We start from the raw sequence: 12,856 nt of genomic DNA, 5'->3' as shown, positions 1-12,856 counted from the left end.
TCACATAAGATGAATAGATATTCAGTTCATTTACGATTACAGAGTAAAAACAAATATTCACTTCGTGTAAACACTCCATGAGAGCTGTCTCATAAATATTTCTACACTGTTTCAGCAAACTAATTAGACATACAAATGATGTAAGACGAATCTACAAATTAAAAGAAGCTTATAGTGATGTAAAACTAAAAATAACCCCATGTTGCATCATTTTAGGTAAGTATGGACGATTTTAATGTTTCCCGAAGGTCAGTCAGTCTCCCTCTGGGCCCCCGCCCTAATGGTCGAATCTTGATAATTATTAAAGAAGAAGAGTGTGGATTGGACGCTGGTCCAGAGCAAATCTTTTGAAGTAAACAAGGAAAATTGCATTAACAGCCAGAGTTATCGCTTTATGTAGGTAAAGAATGTGTTATTGTGTAATTTGATAAACAATTCCAGTGTGTAATCTTATTGTTTATTGTTTCTACCTGGTGTAATCTACCCATGCAAACCTATTCCACGGTGGGTTTAGCTAGGTATTGATGACCAGAAACGTGTTTTATACCAGGTTGCCTTAGTGACGTTTCTTGATGAGTTTAAGCTTTGACTTGCTTAGCTAATTGATTTGTGTTTAAAGGGCCGTTTTTACCTTGTAGTTATTGTCTCAAGAAAGGCAAGATTTTCAATAGCTTGTAGCCTAATAGCTATCCTACCTATCGTGGCCAGGCATTGCGTGATGCTTAGGCTAGTTAAAATCCCAAGTACCTACCTAGGTACTATGCTAGGTACCTACTGTAGCTACTGTATAATTTTATTAGTGGTCCTGAAGTTAAGATCCCATTTGACAAGGTACCTGGTGTTTTGGGGATGTATATTAACACGTCTAGATCCCCTTGCTTGTCTGGATAAGGATGCTTACTTTGCTTAGGTTACTTTAGGGTAATTTTAGGCAATCACCCGGAACGGAGGACAAGGAATGTTCCTGCGCATGTGACAGCCATAAGGGAATGGGGCGTCAATTGTATTTCGCCGTGTTTAGTGCTAGCCCTTGGGGGTTAATTACAGTCGACCCCTCAAAAATAAGGTTAAAGTCTTAATAAGCAACTCAAATACCTACTTCAGGAAACTGTAATTTCCAAAGAAATACCCAGCGCGAAGTTATTAGGTATGTAGATCTACTTACTTTAGGTTAAGCTGTAGATGTTGTTCTGCTTTAGGCTAATGTTATAAATTGATACTAATACAATGGGAGTTTTTATGCTGTAATTTTATGTCCCTGTAATGTGTTCAATATGAATGTCACTGCAAAATTTGAGTGGTTGTATCTACCTAGTATTAAACTCTTACAAGACTGGGTAAATAGGCTAAACATGGACTGTACCCAAGACTGGTTAGACTTTAAAGTTGGCCCATTTAAGAAATAACACGGTAATTCTAAAGAATAGTTCCGCACAGACTGCAAGGAATGTAACCACGAATACGACATCCACTATTGATTGGGGCATCTAATGTATTTTGCTGTGTTTAGTACTGGCTCCTGGGGGTTGATTAGGTATAGTCGTCCAAACAAATATTAAAATTCTTGTTCAGGAGGTTAAACTGCATAGAAAAACCACAACTGCCATAGTCTAGGCCGTCGCGGAATAGTAATATAGATCTACCAACAACACATTATTTGAAAGGGAAAAATAGCTAGCTATGCAAATGCTCATAGTACCAATAAAACAAAATATTTTTACATGTTCTGTACCTTCCACAGGAAATTGAAAGTAATAGGTACCTATCTTTTTAACCCTGTGTGGGTCTTCCTTGGTAAATGTAAAGAAGACGGCCAAATGAAGATATCGTTAACTAGTTGAATATTCTATTTAAACAATAGGCTGTAGAAAAGGGTGTATACTAGGTATAATGGTAAAACTAAAGACTACTAATGTGGCCTGTTTCTCACCAGTCTTCAACAGTGATATTTACTGCCATGTCTTTAAGTTTATCTTTGTGTTTATGTCTATTGTGTATTATAGTAATATTTACTGACATTTATCCCTATGGCAGTAGTAGTCTTCCGTTTTACCTATGTAGTGCAGCGCAGGTGAGATCTGAGAAGTGTACCAATATAATGAGAAATTTACTGTTTTTTTTTTGTTTTTCATCCATGGTGGGCTGATATTAAACATGGCCGGAACTCCTCAGGGCACGGTGTTTAGTACTAGCATCCCCTTGAAGATGAAAGTGAAAATATAAACAAAAGGTGGTATTGATTGATTGATTGTAGGTTTTCTGGCATCACAACACAAAAGGTGGTAAATTTTGTATTTTTTTATATTTGAAATTATCTTACCTTTAGTGCATTATATACATCCTTTTGTATAATCTTCCATTAAAATATTACATTAATAAATATCTTATTGTGGCCTTTTCCTTTATGGTTTCCTCATTTCAGAGAAACCCATAAAAAATATGCTTATCAGTGAGTTACACATGTCCTTTACAAATACTTTTTTTTTACTCTAAATTTTACAAAATTACAATTCTAGCTCACATAGAATTGTAAAAGAGAAGAACTAAAATCAGCAACAGTCACTCAGTTTATTTATGGAGAATTATTTATGAGATGTACATGGATGGGGAGATGTAGGCTAGTACCTTTTATTGAGTTATATATATTCATTCTGTTATTTTTGTGCCCTTTAAATGAAAGAAATGTCTCCCTGTCACCCACAACTTTTAAATTGGGGATGTGCTGCAAAATCTCCCAAGTGGAATGAGAAAGATAAAATCAAAATTCCATAAAGATATGTACAGTTAATTTGGGAATGAAGGTTGGAAGGAGGGAGCTTTATAATTTGCAGACAAGAATTAGGGTATATGTGCTGTTTACAAAGGTCAGCTATGAAGGAGAATAGGTACAAAACCAGTTGGTAACTTGGTAACATGCAGCAATACAGATTTTTGGTATTGAAAGTTGGACAAGAGAAAAATGAGATAAACACCTACATGTGATAGAAATACATAGGTTATTTTGATTAAATTGATTCAGTTAAGAAGGTAGTGCACATGTTCTTATTATGTATACTTACCACCAAGAAGAAAATCAGGTATGGAAAAGATTTTGGATGTCCCAGTCAGAAGGTAAACTAGTGTGAAGATTCCTCAGTGGACATGTTAGAATTGACTTTTAAGTTGCTTAGGGGGGAAGTAGTAAGGTAAGCGTTGAATACAATGCCTGAGTCACTGTATAAGAATGCTACTGGAGCTAAAGATTAAGGATGCTGAGCACACTGTTCAAGAACCCTTTAGAAAAATTCATAGCTTTTGAGTGGAAAAACTCAAATGCAGCCTCATCTCCGAGAAAATGGATGTCCTTAAAAGGGATTTTTTATGCATGACACTTACCTGGCAGGTATATATATATAGCTTATCCTCTTGACGCACTGGCAGAATTTCAAAACTCGTGGCAACCGCTAGTACACTGGTAGTTCAGGTGATGGCCACCCCGCTCCCGTGGCGCTGGTACTTGGAACTATTCCCGTTTTCCTCAGATTTTTCTCTCTGCCAGCCGAACCGGCAACATCGTTGTTGGTTCTCTGTTGGAATTTCCTGCTCGTTATCTGACTTTTGGATATTGGTATCGTATTCACGAAGTTAGAGTGGCAATCGCAATTGATTTGAATTTGTCTAGTATGTCTGATTCAGGAAGTATGTTTAGAGTTTGTGTGAAAGAAGGGTGTAAGGTGAGACTGCCGAAATCATCGGTAGATTCCACATACTATTTGTAAGAAGTGTCGTGAGTTTGTATGTACGTGGGACAATAGGTGTAATGAATGTCAGTGTCTGAATGAAAGAGATGGAGGGCTCTTATGAAGTATGTGGAGAGATTGGAAAAAGATCGGGTTAGAAGATCTGTATCTAGGAGTGAAAGATCGGGATCTTCGAGTAAACCTTTGGATATTCTTTGCATGTGTCTTCTCCAGCTCATTCACATGTAGATGTAGCACCTTTTCCCAGGTTTCTCCTGCGCCAGTTGCTGTATCTGAGGATACTACGGATCCACAAATAGTGAAAGTGTTCGCTGCCCTTGCGTCCCATGGGAGACCAAATTAAACGGTTAAACGGACAAAGTGGAAGTGTTTGGTGACAGTGTGTGGAGGGGGCGTCTGATCGTCTCTCTCGTGCTCCTAGACCTAGACCTCTGTCAAGCTCCCAGACCCAAGGGAGAAGGCATGTCGACAGTCGAAGGGAGGCGAGAGGGGTTGACTTGCGATCAGGCGTCCCTTCAGGCAGTCCTGTTGAGACGTCCCAGGCTGCTGCAGTACGCCATAGAAAAGGCGATACTGGGAAGTGCCGTTACTCTTCGGATAGTTCGGCCTCTGGGCAAGGAGCAGGCGATTCGCGGAGGTATCGCGTCCTCTCAAGAGGTCATACTGTCCGTCCTCTTCACAGGAGGATAGGGCTTTCGACCAGGAAGGGTGGAGTAGCCCTGAGAATTTTTCATCGGAGGATGAAGAGATGATCCCTATCAAAAGGAAGAGGATTTTTCGTCGGTTGGAAGTTCGCTCGCCGCCTCGTGTGAGCCCGGTGCGTCCTCGATCTCCTCATCATCAGGAGTCTCGTAAGGAGGCGGGGACGAAGGAGGTGCTGCGGGATATGCAGCAGAGATTGGCAGTAATTGTGCAATCATGGGAGAAGCCCGAACAACCTTCGGTTAGACGTAAGGACTCGTCTCTCCCGGTTAAGTCCTCCAAGAGGACGCAGGACGTACAACGCGATCCAGGACGCAGTGCGTCCTGTAAGAAGGACGAAGTTCAGGACGCAGGACGCAAGAGGAGAAGTGATGGACGCAGCGTGGACGCATACGTTCAGGAGGACGCAGGACGCAGGCGGCAGCAAGTCAAAACATTGTCTCGACAAGGAAGAGAGGAGTTTTGTAGGGAGTCAGTGCCGCATTCGCTTTCTAAACAGCAGCTGCATAAGGACTCTGATTTGGAGAATCAGCAGGATCTTGGTTTTCAAGATATTTCTTCGCAGGAGGAAGAATTTGCGGAGAGTACGGAAGAGGACAAGACGGAAGCGCCTTCTTCGGATTACAAGAGGCTAACAGAGTGCCTTCTTTCTCTGTTTGAAGGAGATTTTCAACCTTCAGGCCCGCCATCGCCTTTGTCGCAATTTTCAAAGACGAAGAAAGCCAAGAAATCGTCGTTTTTGAAAATGACTTTGTCCATTTCGGCCAAGAAAGCCCTTCAACGAGTAAATGAGTGGTTGAAGGAGAAGAAAGAGTCGGGCAAGACTTCGTTTGTTTTTCCTCCGGCCAAGTTGGCTTCGAAGTCTGGTGTTTGGTATGCTACGGGGGAAAGTCTTGGCCTGGGAGTACCTGCCCTCCTCCCAGGGAGACTTTTCCAACATAGTGGATAGCTCTCGTAGACATGCTTTGCATTCAGCCAAAGTGTGGTGGACTTCTTCGGAGTTCGACCATTTACTCAAAGGGATCTTTAGGACTTTTGAGGTATTTAATTTTCTTGACTGGTCGTTGGGGGCCCTGGCTCGGACTTCGGAGATGGAAGAGTCGCCAGTTATCCGAGTTGTCCGAGAAGCATCATGTCCTGTATAGATAAAGCCTTGAGAGATGGAGCTAATGAATTGGCTTCAATATTCACAGCAGGCGTCTTGAAGAAAAGACATCTCTTATGCTCGTTCGCTGCTAAGGAGTGTCGAAACGCGCAAAAGTCGGAGTTGATGTTCTCTCCCCTGTCAGGACAGCTCTTCCCTCAAGAGATCATTAAGGACATATCTCTCTCCCTCACTCAGAAGGCTACCCAAGATCTTCTTACGTCATCTGTGAGGAAGTATTTACCTTCTAAGGTCATGAAGAAGACTACGAAAGATACGAAGACAGCACAGCAGCCCTTTCGGGGTAGGACTTTCTCCCGACCAGCATTTAGAGGGAAAAGAGTTCCAGCCAAAACGAGGTGCTAAAACTTCAACGAAACAATGAGTCAAAAGTCCTCCAGACTTGTGTAGGGGCCAGACTTTTGGACTTCTGGGAAGTCTTGGACAAAACAAAGGAGCGGATCCTTGGTCCGTAAAGGTAGCGAAGGAAGGGTACAAGATCCCCTTTCTCAAGAAACCACCTCTCGCTACAGCTCCGAGAGCCCTAGGGGCTCACTACATCGATTTAGAAGAGAGAGGCTCTTTGGCATCAGGTCGTCACCATGATGGAAAAAGGGGCAATAGAACCGGTTTCTGGATTGCGAATCCCCAGGTTTTTACAACCGTCTGTTTCTAGTACCGAAATCATCAGGAGGTTGGAGGCCGGTACTGGACGTAAGCCAGCTAAACTTGTTCGTAGAAAAGACCAAGTTTTACGATGGAAACGAACGATTCGTACTGGCAGCGGTTCGACCAGGCGACTGGATGGTAACACTGGACCTTCAGATGCGTACTTCCATATTCCAATTCATCCAAGGTCCAGGAAATATCTGAGATTCGTGATCCAGGGAAGGATTTATCAATTCAAAGCCTGTGTTTCGGGCTGTGCACGGCGCCTCAAATTTTACAAGAATGATGTCGAATGTGGCGAAGTGGCTTCATTTGGCAGGAGTCAGAGTATCTCTCTACCTCGACGATTGGCTCATAAGAGCACAATCAAAACAGCAATGTCTGGAGGACACGAATGTAACATTGGATTTAACCCAGCAGCTGGGTCTGATGGTGAACCTGGAAAAGTCACGACTGATCCCATCTCAGGAAATAGTTTATTTGGGGATTCGGATATCCTCAGTGACTTTTCGGGCTTTTCCGTCACCCGAAAGGCAGACCATGTGTATACGGAAAGTGCAAGAATTCTACTGAAAGACCAATGCTCAGCGAGAGAGTGGATGAGCCTGCTGGGGACACTCTCTTCGTTTTAGAGCGGTTCATTTCACTAGGGAGACTTCACATGAGGCCCTTACCGTTCTTTCTGAACGAAGTCTGGCCAAGAAGATCGCAACCAGATTCCTTCCGGTTTCCAATTCCTCCAAAGATAAAGGAGGAACTAAAGTGGTGGCTAGTTCCGGAGAGGTTGTCAGAGGGTACGTCTCTCCAGCAGAAGAACCCAGACCGGATATTATTTTCCGACGCGTCAGACGCAGGCTGGGGAGCGACGCTGGGCCCTCGGGAGGAGTCAGGCCTTTGGAGCGAAGAAGAAAAGGCATGGCACATAAACAGGAAGGAACTGATGGCGATCTTCTTGGCTATGAAAGCGTTCAGACCGTGGATCGCGGCGGCAAAGTAGTGCAGATCAACGCGGACAATACCACAGCTCTGGCGTATATACGGAAACAAGGAGGAAACTCACTCGTTGTCACTTTGCAACCTGGCGAAGGAGATTCTTCTTTGGTCGCAGAAAGAAAACGTCACCCTGCTCACCAGGTTCATTCAAGGAGAGAAGAACGTCAGGGCGGATCTGTTGAGCAGGGACGGACAAGTGCTTTCCACGGAGTGGATGTTGCATCGTCAAGTATGCCAGAGACTGTGGAAGCTTTGGGGCACTCCAGTAGTGGATCTTTTTCACGCTCACCGCGCGGCGACGAAGAGGTTACCGAACTACTGTTCTCCGATCCCACCCGGACCCTCTTGCAGTCGCAGTCGATGCCTTCTACTAGATTGGACGGGGCGTAGATGCGTACGCTTTTTTCCCCGTTCAAGATTTTAGGAAAGGTAATGAAGAAATTCAGGGAAAGTCCGAGGAAACAAGGCTCACCCTGATAGCCCCATACTGGCCGGCCCAAACGTGGTTCACAGAGTACTGGAATGGACAGTAGATTCCCCGAGAAGTCTACCCACGAGAGTAGATCTTCTCAAACAACCCCACTTCGACAGGTTCCACAAGAACACCCTCGCTCGTGGTCTGACTGCGTTCAGACTATCGAAAGACTTGTCAGAGCGAGGGGGTTTTCTAGAGAAGCAGCGAAGGCAGTGGCAAGAGCACGAAGACCATCGACTATCAAAGTGTACCAGGCGAAGTTGGGGAAACCAACTTCCGTAGATGGTGCAAGAATCGGAAGATTTCTTCATCCAGTACCTCTGTGACTCAGATTGCAGATTTCCTGCTATACCTGAAGAAAGAACTAGGTTTTGGCTAATCAGACGATTAGAGGCTATAAGTGTATGTTGTCTGCAGTGTTTAGACACAGAGGTTTAAACCTGTTCATGACGCAGATCTTAGAGATCTCCTCAGATCGTTTGATACAAAGAAAAGAAGGATCGACGGTCCAGAACCCCTTCTTGGAATTTGGACGTCGTTCTCAATTCTTGGAGACGGATAAGTTCGAACCTATGGGCAGTGCACCGTTGCGAGAACTAACTAAGAAAACTATTTTCTTAGTAGCTTTAGCTACAGCTAAAAGGATTAGCGAGCTGCAAGCTATTGACAAGCAAATAGGTTGGAAACACAACAAAGCAGTTTGTTCGTTTCAACAGGAGTTCTTAGCAAAGAAATGAGAATCCTTCGCAATCCATGGCCAAGATCATTTGAGATTGAAGGACTGGCTGATCTGGTAGGTCAAGAGCAGAAAGGGTTCTTTGCCCAGTAAGAGCCTTACTTTGGTTTTACGTAGAAAGAACAAGAAGCATTAGGGGAACTTCAGGTTCTCTGTGGTGCTCTGTTTAAAGATCCTACTAGACCTATGTCTAAAAACGCAATGGCTTCTTTGTAAGAGAAGTCATTAAAGATGCTCATTTGCTTTGTCAAGAAGAATGCTTCGGTGTAATTAAAGTTAAAGCGCATGAGGTGAGAGCAGTAGCTACGTCCTTAGCATTCAGAAAAAATTTAGCCCTCAAGGACATTATAGATTCAACGAACGTTTTGGAGGACAAACTCTGTGTTTCCTCGCATTACCTTAGAGACGTGAAGACAACTTTTGATAATTGTCAAACGTTAGGCCCCGTACGTATCCTCAGGTACAGTACTGGGCAAAGGAGTTTCCACCCATAACCTAATAACATGCTAGGTTTTATTTTAATTAGGTTATAGTGTTTTTATGGTTGTCTGAGGAGGTTAAAGACCAACTCAGTCTGGTGATTAGTGTGTATTATATGTGTGTGTGGTTCAGGTGACAACTTTCCTAGCCATGAATGCCCGTGGTGAATGAGGGCTAGGGTTCTCTGTCAACGAATTGGTCACGTCCAGTTGTCAGGCCCTTATTGTTAGCTTTCTCAACAAACAGGTCACGTCCTAGTTGAGAGCTACTAAGGTTTAGCAGGCTAAGAGGCAGGACCTACGAAGTCAGCTACCTTAGCAGGTAAGGAACATAATACATAGTTCTAAAAAATTTTGGTTAAATTTTTGAATTATGACGATGTTGCTGTCTATGACCCACCTCCAAATGTGTCAATCAGCTATATATATACCTGCCAGGTAAGTGTCATGCATAAAAATGGTATTGTTATGATACAATAAAGTTTTATGCATACTTACCTGGCAGGTATATATAATTAAATTCCCACCCTCCTCCCCTCAGGAGACAGGGTTCAGAGAAAATCTGAGGAAAACGGGAATAGTTCCAAGTACCAGCGCCACGGGAGCGGGGTGGCCATCACCTGAACTACCAGTGTACTAGCGGTTGCCACGAGTTTTGAAATTCTGCCAGTGCGTCAAGAGGATAAGCTATATATATATACCTGCCAGGTAAGTATGCATAAAACTTTATTGTATCATAACAATACCATTTCACTGTCATTTCAGGCAAGGTGTGCATAAGACCATGTTACTATCTGGGTTTATTGTTTATTGATCGATATTCTGCTGCCTTCTGAGCTGGTTTTCCTTCAAGGGTAACCTGAGTCCTTTTTTCCTAGGTTGAGGTAACAGGAATTTTCAGTATGGTGTGGGGCCGTGTTTCCTGGGGCATCACATGCCAGGAAGCTGCCTGTCATTACCTTGAGACAGTTCCTCTGATCTAAGAGTACATCTCTTTTAAGAGACAAGGTTTAGTATTCATGTAGGGAAGAATGGCCATTTTTTTTTTTTTTTTTTTTTTTTTTTTTTTTTTTCTTTTTTTTTTTTTTTTTTTTTTTTTTTTTTTTTTTTAAGAATGTAGAAACTGGAAGTGTTTAATTGTAACTACCCCTAATCACCCCTCTGTTGCCCTACTGCCAAAGGAAATAGAGAGAGTGTACGTGTGTGCATGTGCGTGCATGTAATTATGCACAAACTTGCATGAGAGACACTAGACCACTAAATGTAAAACTTTGCTGTTCATACGCGAGCAAACCTTCGGTCTTAACAATAGGATAGAATAGGATAATTTCTAGCTCCTAGCTGGATCCGGTTAAAAAAACAGATGACAGCAAGGAATCTTGTGATATCTGGCAACGCATGCATAGATCGGGTGAAGAATGGTTGAAGACCATTCACCTGCGACAACGCTTTTCTTTGACCGCCTGGGCGAGAGTCGTGTTTACCTCTCTTGGCCTTTACCCGGTTCATTGCCTGTTTCGCTTGTGTTTAGTGTGTGTGTTTGGCTGATGTTATGGCTTCTTCTGCTCCTTCTCGGCCTCGTCAATGTATATGCCCCGGAATTACAGGTTTTCCGTGTTCTCGTTTTTATACATTCAACTTACCTGTCAGATATATGCATAGCTATTGACTCCGTCGCGCCGACAGAATTTCGAATTTCGCGCACACGCTACAGGTAGGTCAGGTGATCCACCGCGCCGCCGCTGGGTGGCGGGAATAGGAACCCATTCCCGTTTTCCATCAGATTTTTTCTGTCGGCCATACTGGCAACATCGTTGTTGGTATCTCCGGCTGGATTTCGTTTTTGGATACAATTGATCATCGTTTTGGACCCTTTGGTGACGTATTTGGATCGTTGTACTGGCATACGCTTTTGTGGATCGTTATTTGGATTTTGGCTTGGAATTTTCATCATGATGTCTGATTCTGGAAGTGTGGTGAGAATGTGTGTGAATGAAGGGTGCAAGGTGAGAATGCCGAAAGCTTCGGTTGATCCTCACACTGTATGTAAAAGATGCAGGAAGTATGAATGCTCGATGGATAACACTTGTCATGAATGTGAGAGTTTGAGTGCTGAAGGGTGGAAGTCTCTAACTTCTTATTTAAGGAATTAGAGAAAGACCGGTTAAGGAAGTCATCTTCCAAAACCAAGCCTAGCTCTCAATCTTCAAGTGGTTTGGTGAGTAATATTGTACCCTCCTCTAACATTATGAACCTCCTTATATATCTCAGGGTCCTTCTCTGAATGCAGATCCTACGGACTCTGCTTCGGAGAATAGCAAGCTTATAGCTGCGCTTATGAAAATGGAGCGTAAAATGGCTGCATAGAAGGTAAGCAAAGTAGTGCTGTGGAAAGTGATGTGAATTTCCCCAGTGAAGTGGAGGAGGCGTCTGATTGGCTTCACAACACTCCCAGGCCTAGACCTCTTTCAAGCTCCCAAGCCCAGAGGAGAAGGAATGTCGAAAGCCTTACGGAGGTTATGGAGGATCCCCACCAGTCAGACGTCTCTTCGGCAGAATCTGTAACGTCACAGACTGCCAGAGAACGCATTAGAAAAAGCGTTCTACGTGAATGTTTTTTCGTCATCGAAGAATTCCTCACCTAAAAGAGGATGGAGATCAGCGGATCGTTCTCGTCCCTTGAGAGGATCTGAAGAATCGGGCATAAACTCGAGTCCGGAACGTTTTCGGAGGACTCCCCCGACAGAGAATTGGTGAGTAATATTGTACCCTCCTCTAACATTATGAACGCTCCTTATAATATTTCAGGTCCTTCTCTGAATGCAGATCCTACGGACTCTGCTTCGGAGATAGCAAGCCTTATAGCTGCGCTTATGAAAATGGAGCGTAAAATGGCTGCCATAGAAGTAAGCAAAGTAGTGCTGTGGAAAGTGATGTGAATTTCCCCATGAAGTGGAGGAGGCGTCTGATTGGCTTCACAACACTCCAGGCCTAGACCTCTTTCAAGCTCCCAAGCCCAGAGGAGAAGGAATGTCGAAAGCCTTACGGAGGTTATGGAGGATCCCCACCAGTCAGTACGTCTCTTCGGGCAGAATCTGTAACGTCACAGACTGCCAGAGAACGCATTAGAAAAAGCGTTCTACGTGAATGTTTTCGTCATCGAAGAATTCCTCACCTAAAAAGAGGATGGAGATCAGCGGATCGTTCTCGTCCCTTGAAGAGGATCTGGGAAGAATCGGGCATAAACTCGAGTCCGGAACGTTTTTCGGAGGACTCCCCGACAGAGAATAAGAAAGCAAAGGTTTTTGGCTTCTCCCGATAAGTTGTGGGGAATGGAGAAAGAAGGCTCTCTTCCTCTCGTTTAGACCAGAGAGAAGAAACGACGAAGATATTTACAAAGGATATGCAAGAGTCTATTGCTTCTCTAGTCGGGGTTCTTTCGAGAGATCCTCCAAGAAGAAAGGATGTTAATCTCCTGTGAAGAAGTCAAAAAAACCCTTACTATCAAACCTCCCAGAAAAGAAGATTCTTCTTCGGATGAAGGGTCTATTTTTCACAGACCCGCGAGTTCGGGGCGCGAGGCGCCAGCCAGGCGTGAAGCGCCAGCCGAGCGCGAAGCGCCAGCCAGGCGCGGAGCGCCAGTCAGCCGCAAAGAACTAACACGTAAGCGCGAGGCTCCAATCAGGCGCGACGCGGCAACACGGCCCTATCCGATATCGCAGGAGACGACTAGCGCGAGAAGCTGGCCAGGCGCGAGGAGCCCAGCCGCCGCGTGAGAATTTCCTACAAGCAGGAAGAGACAATCAGGCGCGAGGCGCCATCCAGGAGCGTAGCGCCAGCCAGACGAGAAGCGCCAGCCAGGCGCGAAGCGCCAGACTGCCGAGAAGCGCCTACCAGGCGAGAAGCGCTAGCCAGGCG

At 44.2% G+C, this 12,856-nt stretch overlaps 1 protein-coding gene across 1 annotated transcript in view; it reads left to right on the top strand.

The window, feature by feature from the left end:
• Positions 1–661: 661 nt before the first annotated feature.
• The window catches only part of LOC135197178 (protein Rae1-like), a gene marked incomplete in the record, with an annotated part of 173,880 nt that continues 161,685 nt past the window's right edge, over positions 662–12,856 (top strand). Inside the window, 1 exon segment of the mRNA XM_064224168.1 lies at positions 662–1,147.

This window comes from Macrobrachium nipponense, chromosome 18, assembly GCF_015104395.2.
Source record: "Macrobrachium nipponense isolate FS-2020 chromosome 18, ASM1510439v2, whole genome shotgun sequence".
Taxonomy (NCBI): Eukaryota; Metazoa; Arthropoda; class Malacostraca; order Decapoda; family Palaemonidae; genus Macrobrachium; species Macrobrachium nipponense.
The sequence above is the reverse complement of the archived record's forward strand: the minus strand, read 5'-3'. Positions and strand labels throughout refer to the sequence as shown.